This window comes from Polypterus senegalus, chromosome 6 (assembly GCF_016835505.1).
Source record: "Polypterus senegalus isolate Bchr_013 chromosome 6, ASM1683550v1, whole genome shotgun sequence".
Lineage (NCBI taxonomy): Eukaryota > Metazoa > Chordata > Cladistia > Polypteriformes > Polypteridae > Polypterus > Polypterus senegalus.
Window position 1 is genome coordinate 25105002 of NC_053159.1, and position 25247 is coordinate 25130248.

The window sequence follows — 25247 nt, forward strand, 5'->3', positions numbered from 1 at the left end:
TGACCCGGTAGTACCTCCAACCGGCAGTCTTGTAAAACCGGAAGTGCTCCTGGGTCTCCAGGCAAGTCAAAGGGACAACACCTGATTGGACAGAGAGGAAAGGAAGGAAAGGAAGAGAAGTGGGGTAAGAGGAATTGTATTTGTGCACTCTGTGCACAGAGGTTGGTTAAAATAAACCTCTATTTGCATCTGAACTTGTAGAGGTGTCCGTGTGTTGAAGGTTTTGGGGCTCAGTGGCGCCCCCTTGTGGTCACACCCAATCACATGGCTAGCAATGGATGCCAATGCTACAAGCAATACAATTGCAGGCATCTGAAAACATCATAAAACGTCCACAGTCATAGAAGTGAAACATCTAAGATGGCAAAGCAGTGATATTAACACAAAAACTATAAAGTTAAAAAAACAATGCTGAAAACTGTTGGGATTTTACATTTATAGAGATATGGAGACCCAATCTTATATTCATTTTGCAGGTTCTAATTGTTTTGAATTATTGAAGTTGAGTTGTTGAACTGTTAGCTTTATTGTTGTGGGTGGCCCTCCGATTTAAAGAAAACAACATCAGTGTGTCAGCATCCCTCGCTGAATTAAAAAACTTTTGAAAACCATTCTTAATGTTAGTTAGCATTCAATCAAGTATATTCTACCATTAGGTTCTTCTGGTTTTGTTCTGGATTTTCATGATTTCACTGTTCCTCATGATCATCTCCTGGTCACTTCCCATGATAACCCTTGGGTTTCCTTCTTAGCTTATAACAAAACCGCAAAAAAACTTCCTCAGTTTCAAAAATTCACAACTCAGAAGATCCTACACAGCAACTAGAGACAAAAGCTGCCATACCATTAATAACATTGTAGGAGAATGGAAGGAGAATCCCCAAGACCATGAGGAGTAAGTATTGTAAAGAGAGTCGGTAGATGGGCAAAAAGTACAAAATGAAACAGTCAACAATGCATAACACTATCATAGCTTCTTCTGGGCATCTTGGTGTGGCAGGAGATGGGTCTGAAGAAGAGATGTGGCCACTCTGAAAACAAAGACAATATGGCCACCATAGAATGGAAAAGGAGTAGTCGGAAGGATTGACATTACATTTAAAGAAGCTACCATTAGAAGCACTAAAGCATGGTAAAGATTACCATCACACCCACTAGAAAGCTTTGGAAAGGAAGAAATTAATGTGAGAGCCTGGAGACAGTTAACTAGTGGAATACTGAAAGTTGTGCTAAATTGGAGTAAGCCACGCCAGCCATGATCCATCCCAGTCCAGACATTTGTATCGTGGAAAACCTACAGTGACCAGCCATGAACCAGCCACATCTCGATTACGAAGACTCTCAGAAGCAGGTCCTTTATGGCGTAAGTAACAGGACAGCTTCTACACTACTCCTTGTTGGGGTAGCCTCTAAAAACTGCAAGCAGAATGTTCATGTTTAGGGTCAGGCAGTCAGGCAACAATGCCCCCTGCCCCATTTCTCGGCCCACAACTTTCTGCATAACATCGACAGGCTACTACACTCTGCCCATATCCCACCGGCTACTCCAAGTGTTTTGTTGTGGAGTGAGTTGCATATACTACAGTCCTGAAGGAATGGAGCATAGAGGGTGAGAAGCAGCCTAGGGGTCTATAGGAAAGGTCGGCGCAAATGAGACGAGGGATTTTATGCTTTAGGAGAGGTCTCCCCAAAAACTTTCCACTATAAGTTTGTGAATCTGAATTTGAATCCCAGTACTGTACCCCAGAAGTGAATGAAGACGAATACCTTGACGTGCACTTGAAGATCTCTGCACCACCACCTCAGAGACACCTAATAAAATGTCAATGTCAGGGTGTCAGCGCACAAAAAGCAAATCAGTTCAGATCGTCATGCTTTTAGCCTGACATCATGAAAACCTCAACCTATGCCCTCGCAAGCCCCCACCTTGGTCAGCAGTGAAGAATCAACACAAGGACCAGCAGCACAGCAGTTGCTCGTCCCAAGTGCCGCTGTGTTTGTCGCATTCCAGATGAGTGCAGGTATTTCACAAATAAACAGAGTCCTATTTAAACAGCTCCATTTAAAATGCAATTTGATTTGCTGCCAAATTGCCAGTGCGTCTTTCCCACTGCAATGATAGGATGGGGTAAACATTTAATTAGCATTTGTACATAGAAGAGAGGTCTCTGTCACATTCTGTATAATGTATCCCAGAATGACCACTACTTTTAGAGCGCAGCAGCTTTGGAGGTTTAACGCTAATAGTTCCACCGAGATTTGGTGCTGCTGCTACTGCCTGCCAAACAAATGATACCCACCTTACCTTAAAAAAAAAAAAACAAAACTGGAACGTACAAATTCATTCAGCTGGCATTCCACAAATCCTTGCTGTCTGTAATAAAGGGCCAGGACGGCCTGCAGAATGTTTGCGTGCCCCCGCTGCACTAAGAATATGCCCATCTCGGAAGGAGTGGAAGCACAGGCGGCATTAATCTGATAATTACAAGGCTCGCCTCACACCTTCTGGCAAATCCTTATCCTCTGAAATGCTAAAATATTTATTTACTTGGCACTCAAGTCGACACATTCAATTTTTGTTTCTGTCTGGTGGGATCAAAAAAATTTGCCTTGATTCACACAAAATATCAAAAATTTGTTTGCTTTCCAAACATAAATTGGCTTTCAAAGGGTTGCTGATTATGGGTTGGGCAGGAAAGGTGGAGCCAGAGGTCACTTGTGTGAAGGTGCCAGTCAGGATGCCTATCTGTAGCAACACAATGCAAGGTCAAGTCCTTCATCGAATGCACGCACTCCTCCAGCTGAGGGTGACATGCTGCTTGATGTAACCTGACAAAGATCTGTAGGTGCCATGGGGGCATTTCCCAGCTTGGGGTACAGAGCAGAGTCCTAATTCTTCTGCCCACTCCTTAAGTGGGGCATTAACTTAGGATCACTGTTTGGGTGGTCAATCACTGCAGACCCTTTAAGGAACATGGTGAGGAGTAGAAAAGCCCTTATCCTCTTTAGATGTACTGGTGCGTATAGAAGCTTATTCCTGACTTACATTTTTTTTATTGTGTTATTTTGCAAACGTATTACATTATTTCACAAAAACATTGCCTGCTGCGGTAGGTACCACTATGCATGCACACACTTTGGACATCTAATGACATCTTAAAGACATTCACAGCAAGTAATCAAGTGACAAGAACTGAACAAAAGTTATAAGCATACATTTAATTCTGAATGTGTAGAAGGGTAAATTTATTCTGCCCAGTTTAGGGTGACAGGGAGACAGTGATATCTGTAGGATGTAAGGCAAGAAGCAAACATGGTGGACTTCAATCACGCAGCCGCATGCAGTCCATTAACAAGAAACATCTTAATAAAGTGTCAGTTTAGTTTTAATCCAGTTATCCAGCTAGAACTGAATTCTTTCAGTAATAAAACCCCAAAAGAGACACATACCTTGTTCAAAACACTTGAATAAATCACAGAAAAATGTAATAAAAGCACCAATCATAACACAGAGTACCACAAAATTCTTACTTGCATTTGCTGATCAACATGCAACACGTCGCCACTCTGGCATCTCAACCAGTCCCCAATTTTTTGGATTAAATTATTTCTGCTTTGTGATTTAAAGTATACTAACATTGTTTCACTGTCATTTTACTAATAAGCTTGAGATGTTCTTTTCCTCCGAAGTAAGTAATAACTTGTTATGCACTTTGACGATTTTCCATGAACCGACATGCAAACTCGGGTTACAAACATGTGCAGGAGGGTAACTTGTTCATAACTCGAGGCCTCTGAATATTAGGGGGCATTCACCCAAGATGGGTCCAACTCAGACAATCCCGACTATTTCATGAGCATTCCCAGCTCCCATTAGATGTTCAAACTGTGTCCTCATTAACAAGTTACACAAACTGATCACGTTTGCCTTTTCTTGCAAAATCTCATCTTCTTGTACTCTTTGTCTCTTTTATTTCAGGAGATCCAGATACTGTTGTGAAATTCTCACAGAGGTCATCTGTGACAAAATCCATGCAGCATCTCCTTAGTGTCACCTTGTAACCATCTGAATTCATCATTTTTTTATGTTTATACAACATGCTTGAAAACCGCAACCCCCGGCAAGCTTAAAGCTTACAGAAAATTACAAAAGAAGAGTACCTTGAAGGAGTGAGATTTTCAGGAGTCGAAGCCCATGTTCTTCAGGGTTCTTCACTTAAAACAACTTCACATAAGGTTGACTATTTCACATTGCTCTCTAAAGGCAATGGCAAGGGTGGGCATTTGACTGGACACTAGAATGTGGAAATCCGACAGACCTGCAGAAAAGAGAAAAATGGCATATAGTGAAAGGGTCCCGTGAAAGGTGTGCAAACTCAAAGTTCTGTTTATGAACAAATGGAAACTCCCCAGGACGCTCTACCTTCATGAAGAAAGTGGCCTCCCAGGACAGGTGCCCATGCTTTAGGATGCTGTGAGCACAACGAGAAATGCTTGATCTGAAGGACTAATATTGAAAATGTATTGGGAAATCAAGAATTCCAAAAAGGTTAACCAAGATTAGCAAGCAAAAGGCCAAAACCAGAAAGTCAAAAAAAAAATGGTTCCCAAGTTCAAAATGTGGATGCAAAAGCAAAAGTCCCTCTTGCCTAAAGATCTTTCCTCTTTATAACGAGTAATTGCAAGTTGTCATTTTTGAGATCTATCCAACTCGGAAGGCACCCGCACCGTGACATTACACATAGTGCTGATATAAAAATACATGACTGGATAACAACTGTCATGACCACAAATGACACGGATGTGACCATGAAATGAGATCTAAAATGATATCAGAAAGACATCACCAACAAAAAGTCAATTATGAAATAAACTAGGGAGCTCTGCCCCCTGCTCACTTCGCTTGCCAACCCCGGGGTGGGCGCTATGCGCTAGCCACTTCACAGCTCTGCCGCTCGCATATGGGGAAGTGGATGTACAATTTAAATAGATTGTTATGTTCATGGGAATGCATAAATAGACCTAACTATTTTACATTACAGCGAGTAATTAGCCATTGTAAAAAAAGTATGAAGAAAATTATGTTTCATGTTGCGTTAGAGGTACAGTATTTCTTCCGTTATACATTTTCGTTCTATTTGGCTTTGAAATTAGCACACAAATACTTTTTAAACTTGCATTTTTACTGCAAAACTTTAGTAAAAACAATATTTGGAATTAACATTTTGTCAGTATCGCTTTGAATTTTGATTCCGTGTTTGGAGTTATATCGTGACAACGCAACATATAACTGCCCGTGAGTGAATATAGTTTCTTTCTCTCTAACAAATACACTGATATTTTTGAATGTTTTTCCCTGTGATTTGTTAATTGTCATAGCAAAAGTTATTCTAACGGGAAACTGTAAATGTTTTAATACAAATGGCATATCAAGATCTCCTTTGTTGTCTAATGTTATCCGCGGAAGATGTACTACATTACCTTTCTTGTCCCCTGTTAAAATTTTACATGTCAGAATTGTTCGACCAACTTTGAATACAACTGATCTTGCCCTATTGCATAGCCCATCACTCAGACATAAATTACGCAATAACATACATCCTTCTTTCAACAGTAATTCAGCCAATAGAAGACCAGACGGTGTTAATGGTTACAATATTATACAGGATAATGTAAGTTGATGTTTTCATCTTCAATCACCACCACTCTATTTCAGCATAGTCTATTGATACGCATTTAACCAATTTGCTGTGTAAACGTGATAGAATCGCCCGTGTACTCATTTCAAATTCATTCCAAATTCATTCAAATTCATGAATTCAAATTCCTTGTGAATTTCCCCTTGGGATTAATAAAGTATCTATCTATCTATCTATCTATCTATCTATCTATCTATCTATCTATCTATCTATCTATCTATCTATCTATCTTCTGTTGATAACCCTTCGGGATGAAATTCTTCCTTAAGATTTTGACATAATAAGTCTTCTTTTACTGGGAACTTAAAGTGAGGAAAACTTAAAAAATTATAAGAGCGAAGAGCGCAGGAACTGTGTCTGACAGAAGCATTCACATGAATGAGAGGTGAGAGGACCGTGGGCGTGGGCTGTTAATCGTAAATGGTTGACAGGATGGCGGGACTTGATAAAATCTCTTGGAAATAGTCTTGTCTCATCTCAAGATTTTTTTTTATAATAGAGAGAAATGGATTTTAAATACTGTAAGTAATAATCATTTCTAATGGATCAAACCTAAGATCCATGACATAGGAAGGCTGTAGCTGTCATTCCCTCCAGGGGACCACACGACCACAGATAGAATCTCTGCACCAATATCTTCTCATATTGAAAGAAGGAACACCATCTCCAGCTCAAACCATCCAAGACAGAGCTCTTTGTTACCCCAGCTAGTCCATCTATTCAACATCCTACCTCAGCTAATTACCACTAACAGTAACATCGCCTTGGGCTGACGATCAATGACCAGCTGTCCTTCACTGACAACATTGCAACTGTCCCTTTTTCATGCAGGTAGACGTTACATAACATTGGCAAGGTCAGGTCACATCTGATGGAGTATACTGCACAGTGTCTGGTCCAGGCATTGGTCTTGTCACAACAACACTACTGCAACTCTTTACTGGTAGCGTTACCAAGCCACTTTAGATAATTGATAAATGGAGGGGCATGTCTTGTGTTCAACAGGTGCATGTCACTACACCTTTCAGGTCACTCTACTGACTCACTCCTCTTTTCAGATCACAATACTTTGATGCTTGCCTATAGAATAGTCAGTGAATCAGCATCCGTGTATGGAGGCACTCAATAGGTCCAATACTCCTGCTGATGGTGACTGGTGTCTGATGATACCCCCTCTATGTGGCATCAAATCTCAATCTAGACCTTTATCATGTGTGTGTAGCCCCTATCAGACACTAGTGGGCACTGCAAAGGGAGGAATAGTGACTCCAGAGCATGAGGTGAGGTGGCATGATTGTTAACTCCTCCTCCCTTTTTATTTATAGAACAAAAGAACAGCAGCTAGAAGACTGCTGATGTCACTTCCTCCTTGAGCTCAGATGTCCCAGCCCTTCTGCCTGCTCTAGTATTTAAGAAAACACAAAACCAGAAGTCAGAGTTCAGTAACAAACCTGCATACTGAAGCGGAGAAAGTTCTAGTTCAAAAGTACCTACCATTGATGAGAACTTGATCATGGATAGCCACGGTAAATGATACCCCTTTTTATTTGATTCTATTTGGTGCTTCTTTTGGACTGTGAAACAAGGTTACCTTGGATGTTCCCAGCCCTTCATCTTGTTTTCCTTGATGTTATTACAGTCCTAGCCAGTAGAATGAGCTGCCCACCTCCATATGAACTGCTGACTCCCTCACTTTATTGAACAACTCTCATGTTCTGTGACTATCTCTTCAACTGATAAAGACTTTGATACGTCTCTTGCAACTAGTCATGTGTTGTTCTGTTTGGTTTAGAGCCTTTAACTTATGATAGTCAATTTTGTACAATTGTCCTGTAACACTTGTTTCAAAGAAGTCTCCAGGCTGATGTTACTCCATTATGTTGACCTCATTTGCTTTGGATAAAAGCATCTGCTAAATGGGTAACTATAAATGAAAATGGACAACACTCAATCGTTGCTAGTGTTTGTTGCTACAAAAGAGTGGGAAGGGGCAAAACTAAAAGCAAAAGGTCAGGTCAGGTCAGGTTGGGGAGCATACACTGGAACAGCACGTTGCCGCACCCATCACAAGATGAAACAGCTCGGGATCCTGCTTGGCAACACCCCAGGTGGACATGTGGCCCAGTCCAAACTTCCGGTAATGACAATCTATCTGCCTCAGCCAGGTGTTATGTGTACGTCCCCTTGGCCTTGTCCAGCAACTCGGTCCTAAACAATGAGGGTCCTGCAATTCAGATCATCCTCAGGTAATCGCTCCACATGGCTGTAGTGCCATAACTGACGCTCCCTCATGACGCAGGTAATATGCCTCATTCGGGACTCCATGAGCAACCACTCATTCGACGCAAAGCCATACCAGCAGTACCCAAGGATTCTCCAAAGAGACACAGTACCAAAGGAGTCCAGTCTTCGTCTCAGGTTACTGGATAGCATCCATGTCTCGCAACCATATAGCAAGACAGGAAGCACCAGGACTCTAAAGACTTGGACCTTCATCCATTTGCATAGATATCAGGGGCACCACACACCCCTTTCCAGCGACCTCATGACCCCCCACACTCTCCCAATCTGTCTACTACACTAAAATTACATTTCACTCATTTGATTGACCCTATCACCAAAACAGAGTCTAAACAAGAACACTGACTACCCAAATGCTCCCATGGGAGAGAAGGACCCTTCAACAGTGAAGCTGAAAAACCTACCATCTTTGAGCAAAACAGGCAACTAAAAAGACTAGCAATTCAAAGAGCAGCAGATTTCAGATGGAGATTAAAGAAACAGCCTTCTGCATTTGCTGCTGACTAAGAAATTGTGTCACACACTGTGACAACACTAGATGCCCAAAACGATGATCATTATTCTAATTATGACTTGAAGATATTATACTCAGAAGACCTTTCTGCACAGGCTGTTTTCATTTCCAGAGAGACCCTTGTGTCCTAGTTGTATCTCAAGGGCACCGATACAGAGTGCTTACTGCAGTCTTACACCATGACAAAAAAAAGAGAGAGAGACAATTTGACAACCCCCACCCAACCTCACACCACTGTCTACTGAATAAACACATACACATGAGCTAAGACGATTTTGAATTCACTACCATGTAGCATTTCTGAACCTTATGTTAGCAGTTTACAACAGTATGGATGGCAGGTGCCAGGATGAAAAAATATGGCCTGATGAAAGTCTGTTTTTTTCCTGACACAAACCTCAGAAGTCACTGCGGACCATCAGCGGGGGTTTTGCACTTGGATCGTCATGGTAATGTGTCTCGCTCGCTCTCAAGTTGCTTGTCTACTCCTTTGGGAGGTTGCAGACAGGCTGGCAGGAGAAGCTAACGATGTTTAGATTAGCGATTTGAAGGAAAATATCTGTGAACCACAAGCACCTCGGGTCCACACTTTGGAGCCACAACTTCCTGACCATTAAATAGTATTGGGGGGTAGACAGCACAACCTCCACTCGGAACACACGGAGGCACTCATCTGTCTATTTTTGGCACTTTTATAGTGTGAAAGGAAGATAAAAGGTATTCTGGTAATTTTAGACAAATATGATTACCTCAGTCAGAAGTCCAGGCCTTCTTACATAATATCGCGCTTCTAGGGAAAAATAAGCACGCATGTGGTCCGATAAATGTAAGAGAAGGCCAATCAGATTACAAAATCTCAGAATCCTTTTTTTCACTTTAAAAAGTGTTGATATGAACGATAAATCTGCATTTTCAGCCTGGTTAAATTTTTTTTTGACATTTTATAAACAGGCCCTGAGCCCAGTTGACTGCAATGAAATTCATAAACCATACAACGTATAGAAAGCCAAAATCTCTAAGCAGCACCTTTAATGCCAATTCATTCACCAATTGAAATTCACACAAAGACGTGCTTATTGATAAAACAAAAATATACAACTACAGTGGGTGTATTGACTCATATTCCTGAAAATCGGGGTTTCATGTCCAGGACCACCACTGAACCTATAGGTAGATGTAATTCTGTTTCTGGCAGGGATGAGTGAAAATATAAGTTTGGATTTTGGAGTTTTGCAAAATTTGTTACGCAGGAAATGTTGTAATTGTGAAACGCAAAGCTCACTAAAGAGTTTTGGGAGTTTGAGAGGTATTTTGGGTGGAAAACAAGGATTTCTTCTCTCTAAAGTCTTGTTCACATGGTGTTCTTTTCTTCATCTGCATAATCGATCATATACCAGTAAAATCAATTCTATTTATGCCACTTATTCACATCTCCACTGAAGAGTGTAGTGTGTTTTTTCATCATACAAAAATGCCCCATCATTCACTTTACCGTGTTTTCTACATCAGAAAAATCTCAGTATGTCGGAGGCCACTCCATGCCCATCGCCCTGTTAGCCCACGCCCACCATTTCCTGATTCTTGATTCCTGCAGAAGAGGTGAAAACTTGCACTTTCCAAGCTCTGTGGTGCTTCAAGTTTCATTTCTGTCTCCTGTGCATCTTTAGGATTGCGAAAACATCTGACGGTTCAACAAAATGTCAACACATAACAGGAGATGAGGCTGCTGATTTTTGTTCTCTCTTTTGAGATCTTTGAGTACAACTTGATAGGCAGGCACCTGTGGAATTATTGCACTTAGATGGGAAGTAAACATCTTTCTTCCTGTGTCGATGGCATGGATATCACTAAAAGCGACCTGAATATTTTTGTAAGGCAAAACACAGAATTTCACTGCAAATTCAATTTTGGCTATACTGTTTTCACTCTTCAGTAGTGTCTGGCTATTTTAAATTGTTCCTTCAGAGACATGTCTGTTAAGCCAAAGTTACATTACACGACCTGTAAGGCTATGTCAAATTTGTCGACTGCGGATCCTAATAATGCCACTGGACTACGTCACTTTACACGACTGATCAATGCTAGGCATGTCTAATGTAGTGACTGTGTGCTGAATTTCCAGTACAGTCATACTCACCGTTTTTTCTAATAGCCAATACAGTGCTGCCTGATTAAGCCAGTGCTGTACAAAGGGTTAAGAGGTTCAGCGAATTTAGTCACAATCTCAGGCCTTTTTGTTATTTCACTCTATCGTGGTACATAGAACATGAGACATCAGACAGACAAGCTTCTTCACTGTTCGTGAGATCCCAAACACCTCATCACTGCATTATATACATTGTACTTCTGGAGGAGCATTCATTGGTTGTCAGCTCTCATGCACACAGAACCTCCACCTACGACCAAAGGCAAAATCAAACCACATTACTTGACAGGTTTCACGGGAGCGCACCGATGAGCGCCTCTGACTCACTAGAATTATGTAAATGAAGGGTACAACTGAAAGTCACTAGAAATGTCATTCAATGTGACATGGGCTTTCAGTTAGTTGGGGATGTGTACAAGTGTGCCCTGGGACTGTCTGGTGGCCCACCTTAACTTGTGCCCCCTCATACTGTTGTCACTGACTTTGTCTAGATATAAAGAGGATCATAAAGTACAGAATGTGGTTATTTTCATCATGCACAGGGTGGCAGGTTCTATTTTTTGGTGGGTACTGCTTTAACATTGCATTGAAGATCTCCAGGTCTTTGCAATGCTAATATCAGCAGTTCATACTGCAGAGGTCATCCCTGGCGTGGAAATGTGCTGTCACACTTAGACTTCACACGCCCGGGATCTTATTTATGAAGTGTACACACTCATATTGGCATTGTCATTTTGACATTTTTTATTATGAGGATGATCAAAACTCATATCTGCAAATGGCATTCACATATCAAGTCAAGTCAAGTTGGGGAGCATGCACTGGTAAAGTGCGTTGCCGCTCCCACTACACAATGAAACAACTCGGGATTCCAGTTGGCAACCGCCCAGGCAGACACGCGGTCCGGTCCCACCCTCTGGAAACAACCCACTATCTGCCACAGCCAGGTGTTATGTGGGCGACCCCTTGGCCTGGTCCAGCCACTCGGGTCCCCAACAATGAGAATCATGAGTCGGATTACCCTCGGGGAAACGCACCACATGGCCGTAGTGCTGTAACTGACACTCCCTCACAATGCAGGTAAAGTGCCTCATTCGGGACTCCATGAGCAACTGCTCATTCGACACAAAGTCAAACCAATGGTACCCAAGGATTTTCTGGAGAGACACAGTACAAAAGGAGTGCAGTCTTCATCTCAGGTCACTGGATAGCGTCCATGTCTCACAACCATATAGCAAGACAGGAAGCACCAGAACTCTAAAGACTTGGACTTTCGTCCTTTTGCATAGATATCGGGAGTGCCACACACCCCTTTCCAGCAACCTCATGACCCCCAATGCTCTCCCAATCCATCTACTGACTTCATAGGAAGAGTCACCAGAGACATGAATGTCACTGCTGAGGTAAGTAAACCTCTCAACAAGGTCAACACTCTCTCCACAAACAGACACACTGCTGATGGTTGTGCCCAAAAGGTCATTAAAGGCCTGGCTCACATATGCTATGGAATAATTTTAATTCCTGCTCAAATCATGTTATGATATTCCAAAAACAATTAATGGTTGTGTGAATTTTGGACTTTAAACCAAATGGTATTAGAAGGAGTAATAACAATAAATATGCTTCCATTTACATCATTTATCCGAACAGAGAAGTCTTCTTGTGACAGTAATGCTTTCATAGGGGTTGAACTTCTTTCCCACTCATCCAGAGTTACCGCATCCCATTCTTCTTCCAGACATCTCCTTATTACTCCCACTCTCCTGCATATCCTTCGCTATCACATCCTCCCTTCAATTTTTTGGCCTCCCTCTAATTCTTTCTTCTAATCACACCATTTTCTTTTAATCTCTAGGATGCTTCTTCTCTCCACATTCTTCTACCATACCCCTTTCACCTTTACTTGTTTTAATGCATTTGTATTTAACTCCATGCACTATGCTCACCCTGCACAGCCAATGCAACATTTTTATCTCTGGAACTTGCATTTCTTCAGTCTCCCTACTACGACAAGAATGTCTGAGCCGGCTACAGGGTTACCAACTGCGCCAAACAACTGGGCTGGTAATTCCTCTGACTCACTGGTGTATTTTTTTGGAGGATTTTCCTCTGTCCTCAGTTGTCTGCCTTAAGGAACTTAATCACAAAAACAGAGCATTTGGGAGTATTGGTTGTCCATATATGGTGGCTTTCGGCCAAATATATATGGACTCAATGCTGATGGGTTTGGCTGCATACATTTAACAAGCTGTACTCCATCCTAAATAAATACGCAAACAAGCTGCACGACCATCTGATAATCAGACGCTGTCTTTTTTCTTTGCTATTGTTCATTTATTAAAGCCTATTCCTCCTACTGTGTGGGTCGTACTCGTAGCACAGGAGCTCATCAAGTTCAACAAGGCACCATAGTGAGATTTATAAAACTCAGAAAAATGACATTGTCAGCAAGGACATACACAAACATTTAAAGTGTGAAATTAAAGATAATGTTACATACATCATTATAAGAAGGGACATACCGCAGACAAATGGGGTGACGTTACAGCTTTTGAAGGCACCACATAGATGTTGTCACGTCGGATTTTACTGAATTAGCTTTGAGGTCTTCTGATCAAATACTGGAAATGTTTTAACCGGAATGAAAACTGCAATCCGCTTGTCCAGGGGTGTCAAATTTGATTTTATTGAGGGACAAAAAGAACATTTTATACACCTGGCGTGTGCCGGAATATATCAACAAACCACTCCTGCTAACTGTCCTTTATAAACAAGACACACGGGTCCTGCTCTGCTTGTCACAATCATATATTCTGCTAGCATCTCTCTTAATCCATTTTTTCTTTTTTAACACATTATAGTGAGTTAGGCGACCCACCAGCAGCCACAGGACCAAAGTCAGAATTGAGTGAAAAAATAATGTCAGCACTTAAAGTCAGTAGATTGGACTCCGATGAGAATCTGTAGCCAGAGCAAAGTACATCCATAGACATCTTCATCAACGTGCGTCACGGCGGGATGGTACTTGACCACATTAAAAAAATAAACTGGATGTAAACGTGCTGCTGATGGATTGGTCAGAAACGGACTGTGGTGACATTACCTAAGAGTGAAAATTCAATTTCATCTTCTATCCACACACAACAATCATAAGTCAGCATAAAAGACAAAACAAGCGCATTGGGTGTTGGCAGCAGTCAGGTAAAGATGGTGTCATCTAGTCGGCAGGGATGTTAAACTTGATGACTGCCACTGCTAATCTCAGTATCGCATTACGGGACTAGAAACCACGGGGCAGCATGCCAAATTTCCATGATGATTTTCCAGCACAGTTTAATGTTGCCAAAGTATCATGTACTGTGCCAATAACGTACTGCCCAACAGAGGCTTTACCGATGAGGCAAGTTCAGCTACACACTCAGCCCTTTTTACTTTCTCGTATACGAAGTGTAGGGAATGTATTGTAACCATCCAAAAATTCGATGTTGAGATGTTGATGCATCTTGACGTTTTAGACCTCCATGACCTTCTCATATATGAAAAATAGGGAAAGTATTGGAATCCTCCAAAAATTCCAGCTGGGACGCCTTTATACTGGAAGGACCACGGGAGAGAAAATATTCAGAGCCTTACCTCTCCCAGAGCACTAGATGGCAGCCCCCCTGGGTGGTAGCAGTGCCTCAGACTCCCACAGGGCTCCATGGGAGTTAAGAGTTTGGTGTAGCTTTTCGGGGGGGCTTAGGTCAACTGGGCTGCAAGTACTGCTGAGCCCTTAATTGCAGCACTTCCGCCACACCTGGATGAAGGTCACCGGACACGTGGAGCACTTCCAGGTGCCCAGTAAAAGGAGCCAGCAGCCACTACTCCCGGAGCCAGAGTTGGGAGGTGGTAGATGAAGCCTGCCATGAGGAGTGGAGGCGGACAGTGAAGAACAGAAAGAGACGAAAAGAGAAAGGGGAAAAGAGAAGTATACTTTGTGATGTGCTGTAATATACAGGTGGAAAATGGGGGAAGGCATTTCCCTCGTGAAAAAATTACAAAATAAATAAAAGCATGAATAAATAAATAAATAAATAAAAATAAATATTGAATAAATAAATGATAATAAATAATATAAATTATAAATAAATAAAGAAAAGCAAGCAACGTGTGTCCTGCGGCTGTCAGTGTCGTGTTTGGCAAGCAGGACCCCCCTCTACAGGCCACACTTGCTTAATCCAATTCAAGGTTGCAGGAGCCTATCCTGGCAGAATCAAACCAGGCTGCAGCAAACATTGACCGTATATTAATAGTAAAGAGTTAACACAAGTAAGAACTGCACTACAATCTGTACAAATGACCCCAAAAGCTTATTTTCATGATATTTACAGATGTCAAATAGTACTGAAGAGCAGTGTGGTGGTGCAGTGATCAGCGCTGCCGGCTAACAATATCACGAGACTCATTTCTGTTGCCAATTGTGTGCAGTTTACATGTCTCCCTATGTCTTTGTGGGCTCTCCTTCATGCACTCGGCACGTTAGGCTAACTGGTGACTCTGAGCTGGTCCAGACTGAGTGTGTGGATGGGGGAGTCCTGCACTGGACTGACATGAGATCCATGTTGGGTCAAAAATGCCCAATAGGTTAGTACTAAAACAGCTAAGTTAAACGGTATGTGACAAAAAACTTTTTACAGCACCTTTCTATGCTGAACACCATTAGCTATAATGTAATTAATTTCATTACATACACAAATGCGAACAAAGTTAACAGAATAATAAACCTAAATATATATTTCATGTTACTTACCACATGTACTGTAGTTTATACTGATGGGCAAGAAACATTTTAATCTCAAAATTACTGATAGAACAAGCATCTATGGTGGCCAGCACTGGATAACAGCAAACAATATCAAAAAATACATGAAAAAATGACACATTACGCATGTCTCATAATCTAAATGTGAAGTCATTCAGTATTATGCTCACAATGTCCCAAACGCATGCAATTTTACTCAAATATCACCAATAAACTATTTTGGAAAACACTCTTTGAACAAAAATGAAGCGCACTTGAATGACGAGAATGAGCATTTGAATGAAAGTCCAGCCTCCCTGCCTTATCCATTGGTCAGAAGTCCAGCCCACTGCCAGCTTCTTCATTGGCTAACATTGCACTTCATGTGGTATCATTAAAAAACAATAAAACTAAAGACTAAAAGTGAAAGAAAAGCAAGCGAGGTGAGTGCATATTTGAGAAGCTCCAACAAGCAGAAGGTCAGTTCACGGTGGAAGTTTCATGGACGGCCGCTGCATAATCCCACAGTGCTCCAGTTGTGGCTGTGGGTTTACAATTCACATAGGCATTCACGTCAGAATGTGCTCCACTTTCGTTCATCACAGCTTTTTTCCAGAGGTGGTGTATTTAGGAATATTATAGGAAACATTTGTGTTTTTGGGAAATTGTGGGTATACATTTGGATGACTTCACATAAGGATTATGGAACGCATGTAATGCGGCATTTTTTCGAGGACCGTTTGTTTGCTATCCAACCCTGGTCTCCATTGATGCCTATTCAATCAGAAACTTTTTTTTATCTTCATTCTGCATGAAAACGTGAGATTCAAAATTTTTCTTGCCCAGTACTACAAACTGCATGGGATAATTAACATATGAAAAATATTATTGCATTGGTGGAGTATTGTTTTAAAGTGCCATTCTATAGTGGATGCCATCCTAATACATTATAAGTCTGGTACAGCTTTTCAGGATAGGCATTAACCAGTCAGCCTTGTGGTGTAAATCCAGCGCCTTACCCAGTAGCCCACACGGCCTGCCTGCTGTTAATAAAGCAAAGAGAACAGAATCCATGAAGTGTGTCTTCACACAGAAGCTGCCGGGAGTTTGGAAACACTGAGCTATTCTCGTAAGGACTCACTCAGTAATCACATACAGTATACTGAATGGACTGAATCGTCCTCTTTCAGCCATTTTCTGAATCTTTTTACACCAAGAGCAGCAACATGAACCACCCCTGAATTAATATGAGTTCTGTTAAGTTCCTTATTATAGTGAACATGAGCTTTGTAAGTATGGCGCTATAATGAAGTTTGGTGCGCTGATAGGTTAAGTGACTTGCTTGGAGTCACACGGTGCATCAGGAGCAGAGCCTGACCTGACAGCCTTTAGCGTTCAAAAGTCAACACATCAGGTCACACCATTTAGCAAGCCATCTGCACCCACCAACTTGGCCACAGGGAAGACAAGAAAAGCCCACTCAAAAGGATTTAACTGAATTGGGGTCCACAGGCTGTGTGGTGCCAAGGTGTTCGAATGTGCCACCGTGCCGCCTCTCGTTCTACGATAAGACTGCCAGGCTAGGGACCCCAATACCTACTCCCAGACATGAATATACATTGTAGCTAATGTACAGTATACATACCAGCTTTATTTAGCATCATTAAAAATTCAAATCAGAATAATCAAGAATATTTACATTGATTACCATACAGATGACACAGCTGCCATAATAAGGAATGTTAATCATCTTGGGGCCAACTTTTTCAGAGTTGTTATCTATATATAGGATGAAAACTGAGATACAGACAGGAAACATGTAAGCCTGTGGAGGCCATCATCTGCTGATCACGACCACGACGACAATGATGATGATGATGATGATGATAATGATGAGGTTCCAGAGGTGAGGAGCAGAAAGCAGAGCAGTGAGCCAAGAGAAAAATGAGACAAATCCTAACTTGGATGACAAAGAAAGAGCTGTCAGATAGAAGAGGAGGACAGAGGCTGATTGAACCCGAAAAAAGTAACACTATATATATATAGTATATTTTATAATAGTGTACTATTACTCTCACACTTGATGTAAGGCATCTACAGAACCTAATAATATGAGCAGTGCCATGGGGCACGGCCGGTGGGCACATCAAAGAACAGCAAATCTATTCTGCAAAAAATGCAAGCAGGCAGGACTTCAAAGAGAACTGACTAATGGAGAGATGCAAAAACGAAGGACCAAATGGCTTTTGGACAATCGTCACCGAGTTCCGCCACAGTGCCGATAATATGGGCGGCAAATTCACAAAGCCATCCATCAAACAGCAGGGTGGCGCAGCAGTTCATGCTTCTGTTAACAAATCCAGGCAATGTGTCCACGGAGTGTGTATCTTCTCGTGTGTGGAGGCAAGACCACGGCCGGCACGGTGTTGATTCCAGTTATTCCCTTCAAACAGAAACGCAAACCCCTTTGTGGCTAATTCATTAGGCCATTGTAAGGCAGGAATGGAGGGCCTACTCATGACCGACTGATTTGACACGTTAATTAAAAATTAACTGCATAAAAAAATCTTCAATTTAAAGAACTGAACCCTGGACAAAGTCTTTGGAGGGGATATTTTGGCCTCAGTATATTATCATTTGCTGTACATTTTCTCTGCACTTCAAAAGGCGCCAAAAAAAAGACAATGCCTAAGTGACATAACTGTTCTATTGTGCTACATGACTGGATCACAAATTACTACAGCAAACTTTCAAATACTGAATTGACTGATTAGACTCAGTGAATGTGCTCCTGATAGATAGATAGACAGATAGATAGATATGAAAGCCACTATATAATAGATAGATAGATAGATAGATAGGTAGATAGATAGATAGATAGATAGATAGATAGATAGATATGAAAGCCACTATATAATAGATAGATAGATAGATAGATAGATAGATAGATAGATAGATAGATAGATAGATAGATAGATATGAAAGGCACTATATAATAGATAGATAGATAGATAGATAGATAGATAGATAGATAGATAGATAGATAGATAGATATGAAAGCCACTATATAATAGATAGATAGATAGATAGATAGATAGATAGATAGATATGAAAGGCACTATATAATAGATAGATAGATAGATAGATAGATAGATAGATAGATAGATAGATAGATAGATAGATATGAAAGGCACTATATAATAGATAGATAGATAGATAGATAGATAGATAGGAAAGGCACTATATAATAGATAGATTTTTTTTACCTTATACAATTTCTTGTATTAGGAATTTGTTAGTTTTCCCATAACCCTTGGGGTCAGAGGGCAGGTTCAGCCATTGTATAGCACCCCTGGAGCAATTGAATGTTAAGGGCCCTGCTCAAGGGCCCAGCAGAGTAGGATCTCTTTTGGCAGTGACTCGATAGATAGATAGATCTGTATTTTGTCCCCAAGTAAAATTTGGCTCTTTAGTTAAATAAATATATAAATAACTAAAGTAAGTGAGTAAATAAATAAATGTGTATACACATACACTTTGGTCTGAACAAAGAAGAAGATTAAAAAGAAAGAAATCTTCTAACATGGCTGTCCCAATCGCAGTGAGGCATTACACAAGCGTATTGATGCTGGTATAAAGAAGCCCCAGTAGCATTGCCACCGTATTGTGCTGAATAATTTGGTCAAAAACTCGACACTAGTCATATTCTGGAAATGTGCAATAAAAATAAAGCTTGGCTCACTGATTACACTGATCATAATTCTGTCTGCCTTTTCTAAAGGGGACCACAGCCTGTCTCAGCAGCATTGTAGGCAAGGCAGGAAACAACCATGAATGGGATGCCAGTTCATCAGAGGGTACAATCATGCACACTGGCTCTGGCACTGGCGTCCATTTGTAGTCACCAGTTCCTCTAACTTGTACATCTTTGGGATACTGGTGTGAACACAGACACAGGGAGTTGGCGCAAACTCCACGCAGTCAGGGCTAGGGTAGGATTTGAGCCTGGGATTGTCATTCACATCATTTAGAGTCTCTACACCTGGTTACTGTTCAGGGAGTGGATGGGGAGGAGGAGGTGCACTGCTATAAGTTATTTCTGAGGGTACGGACTCTTTTTTTCTGAGGAGACTGCGTTCCTTTAATAAGGGTTGTGACATCTTTCACATCTTCTTCACCTCTGCGATGGCCGGTGTGATTTTCTACACCGTGGTATGCTGGGCTGGGAACATCACTTCAAGTGATATGAGTGAACAAGCTAAATAAGAAGGCAGGCTCAGTTATGGGACACACTCCGCACCGCCTTGGAGGTAATAGCGGAGGAGAGAATAAAGACAAAACTGTGTGCCATTATGAACAATGGTGCACATCTCCTCTCTGACACACCAACACTGAAGACTTTCAGCTAACAAAGTATTCATCAGAAGTGTGTCAAGAAACACTAGGGGGGCTCCTTCAGACCAACTGCAATACGCATTTAGAATGAATCACCGTGACGGCGACTGCCAAGTCTGAAGTTTTCTTTCTTTTTAGTCATCCTGGTGAGTATTTGAGAGGGCTTGTTGTTTTAAGAGGTGTGTGTCACAATACTACTGCTTTACACCTACGGCAATACGTCTGCATGACGCCTCACTGCGACAGCTCTCTGATCTTTAGCCAGGTCAGAAATGTTTTTTTTGTAATTCCCTTAGTGAGCTTCTACAAAAAGGTAAATGTCTCCCTTGGGAAAAATAATGTTCTATCCGTCTGTCTTATATAGTGCCTTTCCAGCCTGTCTATCGATGTACATATCACACTGGTGCTTTCTTCTGAATGCAAAATAAAAACCTAACATTGAGATCACACTTTGATTAGAGAAACATATTGGATCCAACACCTGCAGCCCCCCAATGTACCCCCGTGCTGAACTTGAGAACTAGTGGCGTAGTCCAGTTATTTGGGGGCTCTCATAGTCGTACTCAGTCTGGGGGTCTCGCCGTGGCTGAAGATTTTTGATCTCACCAGTTTCACTTCTTAATGACCTCATTGAATTAGCTGGTCGGTGTTTCTCTTATTCTGCATTCAGAAAAGCACAGCAGTGTGATTTTTATATTTGTAAGACATTTATAAATGTTTGTATTTTTGCTATCACTTTAAATGCTTAACTCTCTTTTGTTGTTTCCTCATTCTCATTTTGGTGTAGTTTGTCCCCTTAATTCTGACAATTAACAATGAGAAGAGTAAATGACATTGCATGCTGAAAGGCTGCAACCACTTCAGTGTCAGGTGTATGGAGTTAGGAGATACGGGTTCGCTGCCCGGGTCCTCCCTGCGTGGAGTTTGCATGTTCTCCCCATGTCTGCGTGGGTTTCCTCCCAAAGACATGCAGGTTAGGTGCATTGGCGACCATAAATTGTCCCTAGTGTGTGCTTGGTGTGTGGGTTTGTGTGTGTGCCCTGCAGTGGGTTGGCGCCCTGCCTGGGGTTAGTTCCTGCTTTGCGCCTTGTGTTGGCTGAGATTGGCTCCAGCAGACCCCCGTGACCCTGTGTTAGGATAAAGTGGGTTGGATAATGGATGGATGGATGGATTCTTTCTGCATTTCATCAATTATTTCTTTTATTTATTTCAGTGACATCGCATGCATCATGAACGCCTTAAATTAAAAACTGTCATTTTCACCCATCAAAGTTGAGAGGGCGGGCTCTAGCGAATACTGAGTGTTGATTGGTCAATAGTCAGTAGAGTGCACATAAATCTTTGTGCTGCACTTATTGGTGGGCGCCACATGTCAGACGTAGATTCCTGGTGATGAATTCAAAGCTTTCATGAATTAAAGTAACGGCTTCATGCAGTCATTCTTTCCACAGATTTGCACAGTCGCAGCTTTGGTTGGCATTTATAGAAATCCTGTGGCTCAAAAGCTTGTATAAAACTTACAACTGTGAACTTCACCTCTGGGGATAATTCACCAATCAAAACACAGCATTCGCTAGAGCCCACCTTGACAGTCCTCACTTCAAGGTAGATTTCATGTTCCTTATGTTGTCACTGAAATAATAAAAAAGGAAAAATTAAATACACACAATGCAACACATTTTAGGCTCGAGTGGGGTAAGCAATACCAGTCTGGAGCGAGAGGGGGCGCTGTCACTATCGGTATCTTCTGGTTCTCACCCACAGCCCCCAGAAGATGTCCAATGCTGGCTTTCGACCCTGTCAAGCTCCGCCCCTGGTCAGGACACCATAAAAAGGGACGGCCCTGAAAGGTGATGTCTCCTTTGTGACTTGCAGCTCCTGGGTGACAGCCACGAGAACTCAAACACTGCCGGGACACCACGTTGGCTGATTTTGATCATCCTAATTTTTTTTTTGCCACTGTGCACCCTTTTGTTTTGAATCAATTAAAATGGGAATTACTGGGACTGGTACCCCAACGATTTTTGCCATTTCCAACTGGCTCCCTACCACTGGTAACAATAAATAAAGAAATAAGTAATAAAATATATTTCACGACAACCATACTGTAGCATTTTCTAAGCCCGCTTAATCCTGAGGAGTGCCACGGGGGTCTAGAGTCTATCCCAGCAAGCCTAGGCCACAGTATATTTACTGTCATATTTCACAACACAATAATTCATTTATTTTATTAGGAATATTTGAACATGCACACCCATTAATGTGCATGTTAGTAAATTATACATTAAATAACCGAAAAAGCCCAGAAAATCTAAAAGAAAACAATCACAATGATGGTGCAAATCTGAAGAAACAAGTTTTTAAAAAAAGCACCAACTTAACCCCGTGTAACAGACATAAATGCTTTGGCACACTCTAGTTCAAATTTACTAAGCTTAGTTTTGTGATTTCTACACTGAGCCCAACACTTACAGACTCAGAAATAACAGCTTGTTTAATCAGACCAGCAGTCTGTTTAAAAAGAGAAGCTGGGTAGAGCAAAACCTGCAGACACAGGGGGTCCCAGGAGTGTGTAGAGCACTAAACAGTCAGAAAGTGTGCAGCCCCTAAACTAAAAACAGGTGCCAGTCGTGCACAGAGTGCCATTGATATTGCAGGTCACAGCCACACCAGGTTAACTTACAGCCCACCAGTTAAAACTATGGGACCCATCGATATTGCAGGTCAGAGCCACACAGGGTCAACTTACAGCCCACAAGCTAAGACTCTGGGACCCATCTGCAGGTCAGAGCCACACAGGGTCAACTTACAGCCCACCAGCTAAGGCTCTGGGACCCATCTGCAGGTTACAGCCACACCAGGTTAACTTACAGCCCACCAGTTAGACTTTGGGACTCATCGATATTGAAGGTTACAGCCACACCAGGTTAACTTACAGCCCACCAGTTAGACTTTGGGACTCATCGATATTGAAGGTCAGAGCCACATTAGGTCAACTTACAGCCCACCAGTTTGACTTTGGGACCCATCGATATTGCAGGTCAGAGCCACATTAGGTCAACTTACAGCCCACCAGTTAGACTTTGGGACCCATCAATATTGCAGGTTACAGCCACACCAGGTTAACTTACAGCCCACCAGTTAGGCTTTGGGACCCACCCAGACATGGGTAGAATGCACAAAAGCACACAGACAATTGCCACGTGCAGGATTTGATCCCACAGAGGCACATAGAGAATATGCAGACTCGCACACTAACTGCTGCGCCATCGAGCTGCCCCCTGTTACGGTGCTCTTGATCATTTCAGAAAACGTTTTTAATAGTGTTGCCGTAGAGAGCCACTGTGACAATCAAACACCAACTGCCCTTGAGACCTGCTTTCACTGAGCCTCATCAGCTCCGCCGTCATATCAGTGACTCTTGCAGATTGTTAGTTGTGGTTTTTGGGGAGGAAGAGACTGATTGAAATATGAAGGGCAATATGTCACCATGTATTGCAAAACCGCAAACTCATTCCAACTGCACCACCAACACCATACCAGGAGGATTCACAGAAATATCAGTGATAATCAAAGGCACTATACACAATTATGATTCACGGAAAGAATACATCAAAATGCGGGTAGGCTGTGAATCAGTTTCCCTGCATCTTCGTCACTTTGCTTCCTCAGATGTGAATAAGTCGGCCACTATTTCCGGGGCAGCTCAAATGATACAAACAGCATTGTTCAGGAATGAATGAATCTATAGAAAGAAGTCTGGTGGAGCGTCAGTGACGGCATCACTTGAACTCGGACCACTGCACGCTACACCACAGGGCAGGAACACACACATTTAGAGGAGTCCGCCAATCCATGGCAGTACATCTTAAAACAGCTGGAGAAAACCTACGATAACAGAAATGAAGTCCAAATGTAAACTCCAAGCACGGAGGTTCAAACCGCTCCGCTAACTTACCATATGAGCTTTCTTTAGCCACTTCACCTGCTGGGGCTGCACGGAACTAACTGTACTATAAAACTGTCAAAAAAGATTACTAAAAATGTAAATGTAAAGCAACATTAGGGGAGACGTGGGCACCCCAGACCTGTGTGGCTGTGATAGCCCACCTCAAATAATAACCACCCTGATCCATCCGTCATAACACCACCACGTGCTTCCCCTTACCAAGAGACTGCCAGGCATCTTTACTACAGCGGACTGTCTCCTCATGGCTGCTGGGACCGGGCTGTCAGCTACAATATGTGAGCCAACCCTCTACAGATGCCAACTTTCATTTCTAGAGGTCTGAAAACAGAAAAAAAAATCTAAACAGCGCCCTTTCAGTGATCTGTCAAGGCGTCTTTGATCCCCTGCGATTCTGTTTGTTCGCCCAAGTTCAGAGGCTAACATGCAGAGCTTCAGCGTTTTTTGAACATCGATCATCGCTAGCTTAACAGGCGCAATGCCCACTCTGACGAACTTAAAATGCCATCTGTGAGCAGCAAATGTAGCTCCACCACGCACACCTGCTCGGAGTTTTGCTCACCTTTGCCAACTCTGCTCAGACCCCACAGCCCCTCCATCTCAGTCATCTCTGTTCATGGGGGTGGGGTCCTCTTTCCTCAAACAGTCAGACAGCACCCTTTTAGATCCACTATCAGCGCCCCCCACCCAAAGAAAGGTGTCCCCCGTTACCTTTTCATAGCTGAGCTGCAGTGAAGGAGCACGCGTCTCGTTCTGTCTCTGCTCACCTTGAGGAGTGTCAGGATTACCTTGCATTTACACTCAATGCTCCTTCATTCCTTAAGACTTATTAAGAATGATAATGAGCTTGGAAGGGCCAGCGTGTCCCTCTCTCTCTCTCTCTCTCTCTCTCTCCCTCTCCTTCTCTCTCTGCCTTTTGCATTTTTTTCACCTCAAAGGCACACAGGGCACACAGCAAACACGTCAAAATTGATCAAGGCGAAGCACAAATGGATCCCACGTTTATAATAAATGCCTCTCCAACTCAGCATTCCAGTGCCATTTTGTGTGTGATTATTTGTGTGTGTGTGTGTGTCACTACTTGCTGGAGAAGCCGAGGAGCAAAAAAAAAAAAAAATCATCCCCATTTACACCTGAACACACTCGACTGCATGATCACTTCTCCGGCACATGTGGGTGTCCAGTCTGACAGCCTGTAATCCGTCTTTCCCCTTCTTCTGCACACCCTCTACAGTTATGAATCAGATCTTGAAAAGGACAAGATCCCCAACGAGCAACGGCTTGCAGAGCGGTGACAGATGGGGCAGCTCAAACAGGGACCTTCTGATCTCAGGGCAAGGCAGGCGGGATAAAGGAGCTGTCCTGTCAGCACCACCCAGAATACTCGGCTCACTCTGACTGGCACTGATGCCGACTCAAAACAACATGACATAGAAGGACAGATA

The 25247-nt window shown here is 42.2% G+C and overlaps 1 protein-coding gene across 2 annotated transcripts in view; it reads right to left on the reverse strand.

Moving 5' to 3' along the window:
• The window catches only part of casz1 (castor zinc finger 1), a 600579-nt gene that overhangs the window by 561514 nt on the left and 13818 nt on the right, over positions 1–25247 (reverse strand). For both annotated transcript variants that reach the window (XM_039755610.1, XM_039755612.1), the window contains exon 2: positions 4162–4319. The gene's annotated coding sequence lies outside the window, so the exon portion shown is untranslated. The remainder of the gene's footprint in view (positions 1–4161; positions 4320–25247) is intronic.